The sequence below is a fragment of the Stegostoma tigrinum genome, chromosome 11 (genome assembly GCF_030684315.1).
Source record: "Stegostoma tigrinum isolate sSteTig4 chromosome 11, sSteTig4.hap1, whole genome shotgun sequence".
NCBI lineage: Eukaryota > Metazoa > Chordata > Chondrichthyes > Orectolobiformes > Stegostomatidae > Stegostoma > Stegostoma tigrinum.
The window spans coordinates 81,942,841-81,955,510 of record NC_081364.1 but is presented as its reverse complement, the minus strand read 5'-3'; the positions used below and the strand labels follow the sequence as shown (position 1 = coordinate 81,955,510).

At 48.4% G+C, this 12,670-nt stretch overlaps 1 long non-coding RNA gene across 5 annotated transcripts in view; it reads left to right on the top strand.

The window, feature by feature from the left end:
* Positions 1-9,981: 9,981 nt before the first annotated feature.
* The window catches only part of LOC132210165 (uncharacterized), a 45,472-nt gene continuing 42,783 nt past the window's right edge, over positions 9,982-12,670 (top strand). For all 5 annotated transcript variants that reach the window (XR_009446399.1, XR_009446401.1, XR_009446400.1 and 2 more), the window contains exons 1-2: positions 9,982-10,050; positions 10,908-11,039. This is a non-coding gene — a long non-coding RNA (uncharacterized LOC132210165). The remainder of the gene's footprint in view (positions 10,051-10,907; positions 11,040-12,670) is intronic.

Genomic DNA, 12,670 nt, shown 5'->3' with positions numbered 1-12,670 from the left:
CAAATTTCTGTGACCATATGCATGTCCAGCAGTCTCTTAAATGACCCCAATGACCTTGCTTCCACAACTGCTGCTGGCAACGCATTCCATGCTCTCACAACTCTCTGCGTAAAGAACCTGCCTCTGACATCCCCTCTATACTTTCCACCAACCAGCTTAAAACTATGACCCCTCGTGCTAGCCATTTCTGCCCTGGGAAATAGTCTCTGGCTATCGACTCTATCTATGCCTCTCATTATCTTGTATACCTCAATTAGGTCCCCTCTCCTCCTCCTTTTCTCCAATGAAAAGAGACCGAGCTCAGTCAACCTCTCTTCATAAGATAAGCCCTCCAGTCCAGGCAGCATCCTGGTAAACCTCCTCTGAACCCTCTCCAAAGCATCCACATCTTTCCTATAATAGGGCGCCCAGAACTGGACGCAGTATTCCAAGTGCGTTCTAACCAAAGTTTTATAGAGCTGCAACAAGATCTCACGACTCTTAAACTCAATCCCCCTGTTAATGAAAGCCAAAACACCATATGCTTTCTTAACAACCCTGTCCACTTGGGTGGCCATTTTAAGGGATCTATGTATCTGCACACCAAGATCCCTCTGTTCCTCCACGCTGCCAAGAATCCTATCCTTAATCCTGTACTCAGCTTTCAAATTCGACCTTCCAAAATGCATCACCTCGCATTTATCCAGGTTGAACTCCATCTGCCACCTCTCAGCCCATCTCTGCATCCTGTCAATGTCCCGCTGCAGCCTACAACAGCCCTCTACACTGTCAACGACACCTCCGACCTTTGTGTCATCGGCAAACTTGCTGACCCATCCTTCAATTCCCTCGTCCAAGTCATTAATAAAAATTACAAACAGTAGAGGCCCAAGGACAGAGCCCTGTGGAACCCCACTCACCACTGACTTCCAGGCAGAATATTTTCCTTCTACTACCACTCGCTGTCTTCTGTTGGCCAGCCAATTCTGTATCCAAGCAGCTAAGTTCCCCTGTATCCCATTCCTCCTGACCTTCTGAATGAGCCTTCCATGGGGAACCTTATCAAATGCCTTACTGAAGTCCATATACACCACATCCACAGCTCGACCCTCATCAACCTTACTAGTCACATCCTCAAAAAACTCGATAAGGTTTGTAAGGCATGACCTACCCCTCACAAATATGTTAAAGGGTTTTGAGGAATGTGACAAATTGGACGCGTGACACCATGGAAAGACCCTCAGATGAATGAGAATATTAAAATGGAAGTGTTACCACATCAGAAATCAGAGTAGGTCACTGCGTACCAGGGCGATGGGAACTCAGTCTGAACCGGGGGACATTACATTGCACTTATTGCAGCTCAAAACTGGGCATTTATGTGGTGATGTAAACCACAGCAGCAGCAGCAGAAGCAGAATTGTATTCCACCAGAATCTGTGACTCTTTGTCCCGGATAATCCCTCAGTCTATGGTTCCCATGAAGCTGGTCAATGGTTCAGTGACAAGTGCAGGCAAACACGCCGGGGTCAGAACCATGTGTACCTGAAACTGATGCCAGTCCATTATAAATGCCAGATCTGGCTGCTTGCATTCCAAACAGCAGAACTAATGCATTACAGAGAGGGTGAAATGGTTGCAAGATCAACAGACCCAACTATCCTGCTAGAGCCAGTCATAAATGGTGATGGGGGCAGTAGGAGCTGCCGATGCTGGATTCTGAGAGAACAAGGTGTGGAGCTGTAGGAACACAGGAGGCCAGGCAGCATTGGAGGAGCAGGAAAGCTGACCTTTCAGGTCTGGATTCTTCTTCAGAAATGGGGGAGGGGAAGCGGATACTGAAATAAATAGGGGGGGCGGCGGATGGAAGGTAGATAGTGGAGCAGACTGGTGGAGAGAATTTGGACAGGCCAAGGATGCTAGGATGAAGCCAGGAAAGGTGAGTATAGGTAGGGAGATGTGATGAGGGTTGGTCAGTGAGGAGGGAGGGGTGAGTGAGTGGGAGGAAAAAGGACAGGTCAAGGAGGTGAGTGGGAGGCCTGGTTTTGGGATGACGTTGGGGTGGGGTGATTCTGAATCTTGCACAGTCCACATTGATACCAGTGCGTAGTAGGATTCCCGGGGTGCTGTTCCTCCAGTTTTCGTTGTGGCACTGGAGGAGGCCCAGGATGGACATGTCGTCCAAGGAGTGGGAGAGGGAGTTGATGTGATTCGCAACTGGGAGGTGTTGTTGTTTGTCATGAACCGAGCGTACATGCTCCACAAAGCTGTCTCTGAACCTCCGCTTGGTTTCTCCAATGTCCAGGAGGCCACATCAGGAACAGCAGATACAGTATATCACATTAGTGGATGTGAAGGTGAGCATCAGTTTAATGTGGAAGGTTTTCTTGGGGCCTGGGATGGGGGTGAGGTGGGAGGTGTAGGGGCAGGTGTAGCACCTTCTGCGCTTTCAGGCAAAAGTGCTGGGTGTGGTGCGACTGGTAGAGAGTGTTGAGCGAACAAGTGAGTCATGGAGAGACTGATCCCTCCAAAAGTAGGATAAGGGTGGGGGTGGTTAATATATCCTTGGTAGTGGAGTCAGATTGCAGCCGGTGGAAATGGTGGAGAATGATGCATTGAATCTGCAGGTTGATCTGGTGATACGTGAGGACAATGGGAATTCTGTCTTTGTTTTTATTGCAGGGATGGAGTGTGAGGGCCAAGGTGCGGGAAACGCAAGAGATGCAGTTGAGGGTGTTTTGACTACTGTTGGGGGAAAATTACTACTCTTGAAAAACGAGGACATCTGGGATGTCTGGCAGTGGAATGCTTCTTCTTGGGGGCAAATGCGGCAGAGGTGAAGGAATTGGGAATAGGGAGTCACATTCTTGCAGGAAGGTAAGTGAGAGGAGGTGTCGTCGAAGTAGCTGGGGGAATCGGTGGGCTTTAAATAGATATTAGTTTCCAGATGGTTAACAGAGATGGAGACAGAGAGGTCCACGAAGGAGAGAGAGGGGTCAGAGATGGTTCAGGTGAACTTAAGTTTGAGTTGGAAGGTGTGAGTAAAGTGGATGAACTGTTCAGTCTCCTTGTGGGAGCACAAGGCAGCACTGATACAGTTATCGATGAAATGCAGGAAGAGGCATCGGATTTTGCAGTGTAGCTGTGGAAGAGGTACTGTTCCACGGAACCTACAAAGAGACAGGTATATCTTGGGCCCATGCGGGTCCCTCTGGCCACCCCTTTCGTCCGTAGGATGTGTGAGGAGTTGAAGAAGTTGTTAAGGGTAAGGCCGAGTTTGGTTCGGTGGACAAGGGTATCAGTGGAGGGCAACAGGTCGGCCCTCGGGAGAGGATGAAGTGGAGAGCTTTTTGGCCATCTGCATGGTCAGTTAAACAGCTCCCGAGAGGAGAGGGTTCCAGAAATATCCCCATTCTAACTAATGGAACAGCCCTGCACATCAGTGCAACCTCAAAGATGTAGTGTCCGCACCATCTTCAGCCAGAAGTATCGAGTTGATGATTCACCTCACCGTCCAAAAATCAGATATGAAAAAGATAACTGGCCCTGATGCCATTCCTAAAATAGGACTGAAGGCTTGTGCTGCACAACAAGCTGTGCCCCTGGGGAAGCTGTTTCGTTCCAGCTCCAGCTCTGACACCTACCTGGCAATGTGGACAATTTAGCAGCTATGAGCAGTTTCCTAAGAGGAGCATAATTGCAATCTGACCAATTGTCATGCCCTTAGTCTCTATCTATTCTCCTCCTGACTTTATAAATCTCAGTAAGGTCACCCTTCAGCCTCCGAATCTCCAGTCAAAAGCCTATTCAGTTTCTCCCTGCAGCTCAAACCGTCCAACATTCTTATAAATCTTTTCTGAACCTTTTCAAGTTTCACAAAATCCTTCCGATAGCAGGGAGACGAGAATTGCATGCAATATTCCAAAAGTGGCCTAACCAGTGTACAGCCGCAACAGGACCTCCCAACAACTACATGCAATGCACTGGCCAATAAAGGCAAGTTGTACCAAATGCAACAGGAGTAGGCTCCCAACTTTAAGGGCATTTAAATGGTCATTGGATAAACATGTGGATGATAATGGAATAGTGTAGTTTAGATGGACTTCAGATTGTTTCACATTTTGGCACAACATCGAGGGCCTAACGGCCTATACTACACTGTAATATTCTATGTTCTATGTTAAATGCTTTCTTTACTATCCTATCTATCTCTGAATCCACTTTCAAGGAACCAAGCGCCTGCACACCAGGACTCATTGCTCAGCAATACTCCCCAGGGCCTTACCATTTAGAGTACAAGTTCTGCCCTAATTTGATTTCCAAAATGCAACACCTCAGATTTACTCAAATTAAACTACCTACCATTCCTCGGTCCATTGTCTGGAGAATTGACTTGTGGTCCATCCCGTGCGCTCTCCGGTCCCCAGTCCCTCGCACCCTCCCTCCCCGTTCCTCACTCCCTCGCTCGCTCCCTCCCTCCCCAACACTCCCTCCCTCCCACCTCACCATCCGACATCCCACTGCCCAGTTCCTCCCTCCTTCACCTTGTCTTGTGCTCCCTCCTCCTTGCCCGTCTCTCTGTCCCTCCCTGTCCATCGCTCCCTCCCTCCCCAGCCTTGGTCCCTCCCTCCCGTTGGTTGATCATTCCCTCCCCGTCCCTCACTCCCTCCGTCTCCCTGTCCCTCGCTCCCTATCCCTCGCTTCCCATCCCTCACTCCCGGTTCCTCACTTACTTGCTTCTCATCCCTCCCTCTACGCTCTCTGAACCTCCCCCATGTCCATCGCTCCCCTTCCCTTGCTCTTGCTCCCGCCCCCTCCAACCCTGTAACCTTTTTCAGTGTCCACTACATTTCCAATTTGGTGAACTTCTAGCTGGAAGTTTTCAAGGTCAATTAATGCCGGTCCAGCTACACTAAAATCCCAAACGAATTAAAAAGAAAGTCTGATTTTCCAGAAAAAAATATTGATTTATAGAGCTAATTGCTGTCATTGATATTGTGGGATATATTTGCAAAATGCAGTTCATGCATAATATGAAAGAAAAAGACAAATCACAGCTCACATCACAGATAATTAAAGATAACGCAGCATTTTTTGAAGCAGCTGGAAGAGCACTCAAAATGCCATACTCAGTGGCTGTAGACTTCAAGATAAGTGTGATTAATGTAGTTTTGTTTTTTTGATTGCAATAGACATGTTGAGCTGAAGGTCCTGTTTTTATGCTGAATGGATCTCTGACCTTAATTTTTGAAAACAGAAAAAGCAGTCTCACAATTTCCATGTCAGCTTTTGTGCTCCTGAGATGCTGTTTGGCCTGATGTGTTCATCCAGCTTCACACTTTGTTATCTTGGATTCTCCAGCATCTGCAATTCCCATTATCTCTGATCACAATTTCCATATATTGTGAGCGTCAAGTGATGAGGATTACAATCTCCAAGACCACACAGCATCCTGGCTTGAATCTATATCATTGTCCATTCACTGACACTTCTTCAGAATCCCGAACATCTCCATGAAACATATGTTGGTGAAACCCAGGGACACTAACACATTCTGAATGGAAATTAGACAGAGGCAATAAATGCTGGTCTTGCCAACAAAAGTCATCTCAACAGTACAAGTAAAAGTAATCTGTACTATTAAAGACATATATTCAGCCCAATCTGTTTACTAAAGTCGTTTTATTGAGATTTTAACTTTGTTCTATGTCTCTGATCTTGCTGAAAAACCATGAAACTTTCCTGAGTATTTTCATAGTGTCGTTTAAAAATCGTATTTGGAAGTTCTACCCATCGTTCTGAAAGGCAGAGCCTTCGTGGCCATTTGAAAACTTGGATCAGGAGTAAGTGATTAGAAAAATCAAACCATGCCAGCCATGTGGTGAGCTCTTGAATGATGTGGCCTCAAATAAATGTTCCTCTCCACCCCTTATAACATTGGTGTGTTATTCTTAGTCAAGAATCTGTCTGACTCTCCGTTAAGAATATTCAATGATTTATCCTCCATCTCTCTCTGGAAAGACTTCCATAAACACACAATCCTTTGAAAGGGTAAAAGAAATAAGTCGCCATTGTCTACCTGAGATATTCTCCAGTTTACAGTCCATCCACTGGTGGTAATCTCTTGACAAATGGAAATATTGTTTCAGCATTCAACTTGAAAAGACTGCTCGGAATATTTTGTGTTTAAACAAGGTCATGTGTCATTTGCCTAAAGTCCAATAAATCCAGGGTCGGTCTGGTCATGATTTCCTCTGAAGATAAATACTTCTCACAGGAATCACTTCAGTCAATCATCTCTGGATGGCTTCTGATTTCATCATGCACACAGCCTAATGCAGTCTCACAATTACCCTGAAAATGTGTCCAGAAACTGCCCTCTTCGGCCTTGAGACTGCTTGACCATGTCCTGCAGCAAATCAGGTACTAAAGCCACATTACCTTCCTTAGTACCAGCCTACGGAAGTAGATCATCCCCATGGGACTACAGTCCACATTCAAGCCTTCCCAATTTGTCCCCAAGCGTGACAATGTCTACATCCAGAACATGAAGACACTTCAGAAGCATCTTTCCCTGCGACTCCTGAAACACACACTCGCAGGAATGTGACGACAACTCCAGGCACTGCAATCCAGCCTACCCCAGCTCACAGCCTCCCTCTCTCAGACATGCAAAGGACCTCTCCTGTTTTTTATTCTTTGTGGCATCCAGAACCTGAACTCACAATTCTACTCAGCTTTAGTGGCACAAAAAACCGTAAGTACAGTAAACCTCCTGGTGCCTACAACCCAAAACGGGCTTCCTCCACCTCCCAAAACCCCAACCCTACCTAAGAACTGCCCCACAATGTGCCCGCCAACATTGGCCATGTGGCCACTCTTGTAGCAACCAGGGATGACGTCACATCCTCCGCTGCAGGATACACCGTTTCCGGGACAGCGAATGCCACCGCCGCCACTTCCGAGTCCAACACTCCGACCGTCACCGCTGCTGCCTCCTCCTACGCCGCTCCGCCCACCACCAACGCAAATGGCGCTCCACCCACCACCGATGCAACTCCGCCCATGCCAATGCAACTCTGCCCACAGCCGACGCAACTCCACCCACAACCATCTGCGATGTCACTCTGCCCACAGCCTCCACAGCCAGCAGCTCCAGAGGAGACAGAAACACTGAGCCCTGTCGAGTCTTCACCATCCCCACAGACCTCCCCCTTACTGAGGACAAACGGTCAGTCCTCAGTAAGGAGCTCACCTTTGTCCCCCTCCACCCACACATCAATCAGTACCGGTCACGCTTGGATGTTGAGTAGTTTTTCTGCCGCCTCTGCCTCCATGCTTACTTCTCTAACCGTGAGCCTAACCCTCCCTCTACTGATGTCTTCATTCACCTCCAATGCACCCCCTCCTCCTGGGCACCATCCGAAGGTCCTCTACCCTCCCTTGATCTCTTCATCGCCAACTGCCATCGTGACATCAAACGCCTCAACCTCTCCATCCCTCACACTCACTCCAACCTCTTCCCTGCAGAACGTGCAGCCCTCCACTCCAATCCCAAACTCACCATAAAACGCATGGACAAGGGAGGCGCAGTTGTAGTATGGCGCACTGACCTCTACATCGCTGAGGTTACACGCCAACTCTCCAACACCACCTCCTACTGTCCCCTTAATCATGACCCCACACCCGACCACCAAACAATCATGTCCCAAACCATCCACAACCTCATCACCTCAGGTGACCTCCCACACACAGCCTCCAACCTCATCATTCCCCAACCCTGCAAGGGCTGCTTCTATCTCCTTCCCAAAATCCACAAACCTGCCTGCCCTGGTTGACCCATTATCTCTGCCTGCTCCTGCCCCACCGAACGTATCTCCACCTACCTGGAATTCATTTTATCACCCTTAGCCCAGGAACTCCCTACCGATGTCTGTGACATCACCCACACTCTCCATGTCCTACAAAACTTACAATTCCCCAGTCCCCAACACCTCATTGTTGCCATGGACGTCCAGTCCCTATACACCCGCACTCCCCATACAGATGGCCGAAAGGCCATCGGCTTCTTCCTATCCCGCAGTCCCAACCAGTTCCCCTCCGCTGACACCCTCATCCGCCTTGCTGAAACCGTCCTCACCCTCAACTTCTCGTTCAATTCCTTCCACTACCTACACACAAGGGGCGTGGCCATGGGTACCTGCAAGGACCAAAACTGTACCTGCATGGACCCAAGCTGTGCCTGCCTCTTTGTAGGTTATGTGGAACAATCCCTCTTCCATACTTACACGGGCCCTAAACTCCACCTCTTCCTCCATTACAGTGATGACTACATCGATGCCACCTCATGCATCCACGAGGAGCTCAAACAGTTCATCCTATTCACTGACACCTTCCACCACACCCTTAGGTTCACCTGGACCATCTCTAATGCCACTCCCTCCTTCCTGGGCCTCTCTGTCTCCATCGCCGGCAACCACCGAGAAACCAATATCCATTTCAAGCTCACTGACTCCCACAGCTATCTGGAATACACCTCCTCCCACCCACCTTCCTGCAAAAATGCCATCCCCTATTCCCAATTCTGCCACATCTGCTCTGAGAATGAGGAATTCCAACCCCTGTACATCTCAGATGTCCTCGTTTTTCAAGGACCGCAACCTCCCCGACTCAGTGGTCGAGAACTCCCTCGACCGTGTCTCCCACATTTTGCACAACTCATCCCTCACACCCCGTCCCCACCCTTATCTGCTTTCCGGATAGACTGCTCTCTCCGTGACTCTCTTATCCGCTCCACACTCTCCTCCAGCTCCACCACACCCGGCACTTTTCCCTGCAACCGCAGAAAGTGCTCCACCTGCCCCTACACCTCCCTGCTCACCTCGATCCCAAGCCGTACATCTGCTAACGTGGTATACTGCATCCGCTGTTCCCGTTAATGGCTCCGCTACATCGGAGAAACCAAGCAGAGGCTTGGGGACAACTTTGCAGATCACCCATGCTCGGTTCACACTCAACAACTCCACCTCCCATTCTGCAAATGACATGTCCATCCTGGGCCTCTTGCAGTGCCACAACGATGCCACCTGAAGGTTGCAGGAACAGCAACTCATATTCCGCATGGAAACACTGCAGCCCAATGGTATCAATGTGGATTTCACAAGCTTCAAAATCTCCCCTTCCCCACTGCATCCCAAAACCAGCCCAGCTCGTCCCCGCCTCCCTAACCAGTTCTTCCTCTCACCTGTCCCCTCCTCCCACCTCAAACCACATCCCCATCTCATACCTACTAACCTCATCCTGACCGCTTGACCAGTCCCTCCTTCCCGACTGACCTATCCCCTCCCTACCTCCCCACCTACACTCACCTTTACTGGCTCCATCCCCGCCTCTTTGACCTGCCTGCCTCCTCTCCACCTATCTTCTCCTGCGCAGCAGCAGCTACGCACTGATGATGTCTTCTCGACTGGAGACGAAACGTTTGCAATTCATTTGCCAAACTCGGGGAACAAACCAACAGCCAACTACCTTCTCCTCTCTCCATCTTCAGTCCGCCTCCCCCTCTCTCCCTATTTATTCCGGAGCCCTCTCCCCATCCCCCTTTTCTGATGAAGGGTCTAGGCCCGAAACACCAGCTTTTGTGCCCCTGAGATGCTGCTTGTCCTGCTGTGTCCATCCAGCTCCACAGCTTGTTATCTCACACTCTCCAGCATCCGCAGTTCCCATTGTCTCCCCCTGATTGGTGGAAGAATAACCCCGCCCACCCGACGCACGAATGACGTGACCAAAAACAAAGCCCAGCGGGGCCGGCAGCTTCTGTGACGGAGTAAACAGAGTTTACGTTTCCGGTCTGGTAACTACTTCGAACTGGGCCCTGCCCTTGTCCTCTGATTGGTTGGAGGAGAAGCATTTCCAGTGCCTTTTCTGTCCCGCCTCTTGCTTGCTATTGGTCGTTCGATGTCAAACCGGCGTATTCTGCTATGGAGCATGCGCACAGCTCATTGTGATTGTGAGCATGCGTGGTGGGTGCGATATCCGGAATGAAACGTTCCTCCATGAGAGCCACAAGCGGTGAGTCCAGGTTAAAGGGGAGGGCAGCTTCGGTGTTGTATTCCAGCAAGAGGGCTGCATGATTGCTCAGTTTAGGTCTCAGGTCCCAAACAGGGGTTTTCTGGTGCTGCGTGTCGGTTGCAGAGAGCCTCAGGCTCCCTCCCTGAAACAGGCCTAGACTGTCCTGTGAGAGGGAAGGTCCTGTCAGCTTTTACCCTGTCAAGCCACTTCAGAATGTGATTACAACGATGAGAGGTGTTCTCAGTAAAGCAGTACTCCAATGTGCACTCACTGGTTAGAGGTCTTTCCACTGCGTCCTGTGTTAGCCCCCTCGCTGAGTTTTTAAAAAATCATTTTAGTTTAAATCTGAGAGTTGAACGGTGACGTCTGGGCTGTGAGCAGCAGTTGTGCAAAAAAAAGTACAAAATCAATTATTGGTTCCTGAGGCCAGGCCTGGAAGTTAATTGCAGGATGTTTCTTATTCAAAAACTGTGTCAACTCTTTTGGCCATTAATAAGGTCAGCATCTGAGAACTGGTGCCAGCAAGTCTGGGAGAGAATGTGGTCAAACAGAAGGACTTTAAAACTGGGCCAAATGCACATCTTTGACGCTGAGCTGGCTGCTGGTGTGACAGAGGCTCAGAGAAAGACCACAGAGTGGAGGGAGAGAGCTGAACAGGGTGGGACCGTGTGGTTTGGATATTGGGGTTATTCTTCGCCCATCACCCCACCACAAAATCCAGCCAGTTGTTTCTCTCATTGCCACTCTTCCCCGACTTTACCCACTTCTGTACCTCCAGCCCCTATCCCAGCCCTTGCTTCCCCCAGTATCAGCAAACTTCCAAAGATATTTCTGACATACTATGTTCCTTTTCTCAGGGCATTTAACAACTTGAAAACTGGATTGAAAGGAAGAGACAGAGCAGCCACTGCAGAAGCTTCCAAAATCACTCTGCACCTTCTTGAACTGCTGCAATCTGCATAGTGAAGCAGCTCCCATGTTGCAAATTGGTAAGGAGTTATAGGATCGTCATCCAGTGGTGATAAGGCCGTGCTGTTTTTTGTGTCTGTTGTCATCATTTTGTTCTTATTCCACCTTCAACAGAATAGAAACAGGCGCAGGCCTTTGTAGCTTTTGATCCTTCTCCGCTAGTCACTTTGATCATTGTTGATCATTCTGTTCAGCCTCTTCCCACTTTAGAGCCAGACCCTTTGATCCCTTAAGCCCTGACAACTATACATATCATCATCTTCTTGGAAACATCCAGTGTTCGGCCTTAACTGCTTTCTGTGGCAGCAAATTTCACAGGGTCACAGACTATTTTTTTTTATTTCCTCATTTCAATCCTTAACAGCCTAGCCCATGCGCCTAAGCTCCGACTCCCTGGTCATTGACAACATCCTTCCTGTATTTACCTAGGATTTTATTGGTTTTTAAACACTGATTCACCCTTTATCACAACTGGCTGGTGCCTCATACCATTTTAACTTCTTTCATTTAATTACATGACCCAAGTCTCAGAAACAACAATATCACCCTTCAGCTTTGGTGAAGAATTCTATACTATTGTGGTCACTCATCCTTAAGGGCCCGTACTCAACTCGATTGTCAGTTATTCCATCCTCATTGTACAAAACCCATCTGCTTCTTCAACATGTTGATTCATAAAATTGTACCATATAGACACTAAGGATCCCTCCTGCACTGTACTGCAACAGTTGTGATTTGGGCAATTTATAAGTAGGTTGCAGTCACCTGTAATTAAAGCCATACCTTTATGCCTTATATCTCTCAATTCCACCCTAATGCCTTCCCTAATATTACTGCAGCTTGGGGTCCATATGCAGCACTAAGGTCATTTTCTGTCCATTGGTGTTTCCCAGCTGAACCCAAACAGACTCTACTTCAATGCACCCTATATCCTGGCTCACATCAGTTTCCTGTTTTAATCAGCAGCTCCTGACAAATCCTTTTCCCTCTTTCCTGCCCAATCCATCTTCCTCAGACAACCCACTGATTCCAGGTTTCAATCTTGTAAACCTCCTCTGAGCCACTTTGAATAAACGAACAGAAGACCAAAACCTGCATGTGGTATTCGAGATTTGGTCGGACCCCTTCCTTGTACAAATGAAGCTGAACATCTTTTCATTGATGATTATTTGTTGTCATAATAAGGGAGATGGCCTAGTGGCTTTCTGGATTTCAGAGAGATCTTGATCAATTGGGGCAATGGGCTGAGGAATGGGAGATTGAATTTTATTTGGATAAATGTTTGTTCTATCAAAACGCAACACTCCACAAGGGCAGGACTTGCACAATTAATGGTTGGGCTCTGGGTAGTGTTGCAGATCAGGAAAAAACCTCGGGTTTCAGGTACATCATTCTTTGAAATTTGCATCACAGGTAGACAGGGTGGTTCGGAAGGCATTTAGCGCACTTGTCTTCATTGCTCAGGAGTTGGGAAGTGATGATGGCGAGTCCTCTTCTGGAGGACTGTGTGCTGCTCTGGTCATCCTGTTGTGGGAAGAATATTGTTAAACTGGAGAGGGTTTGGAAAAACTTACCAGGATATTGCCAGGAATGGAAGGGGTGAGTTATAAAAATACGCTGAATTGGCGGGAACTTCTTTCACGGGAAGGTA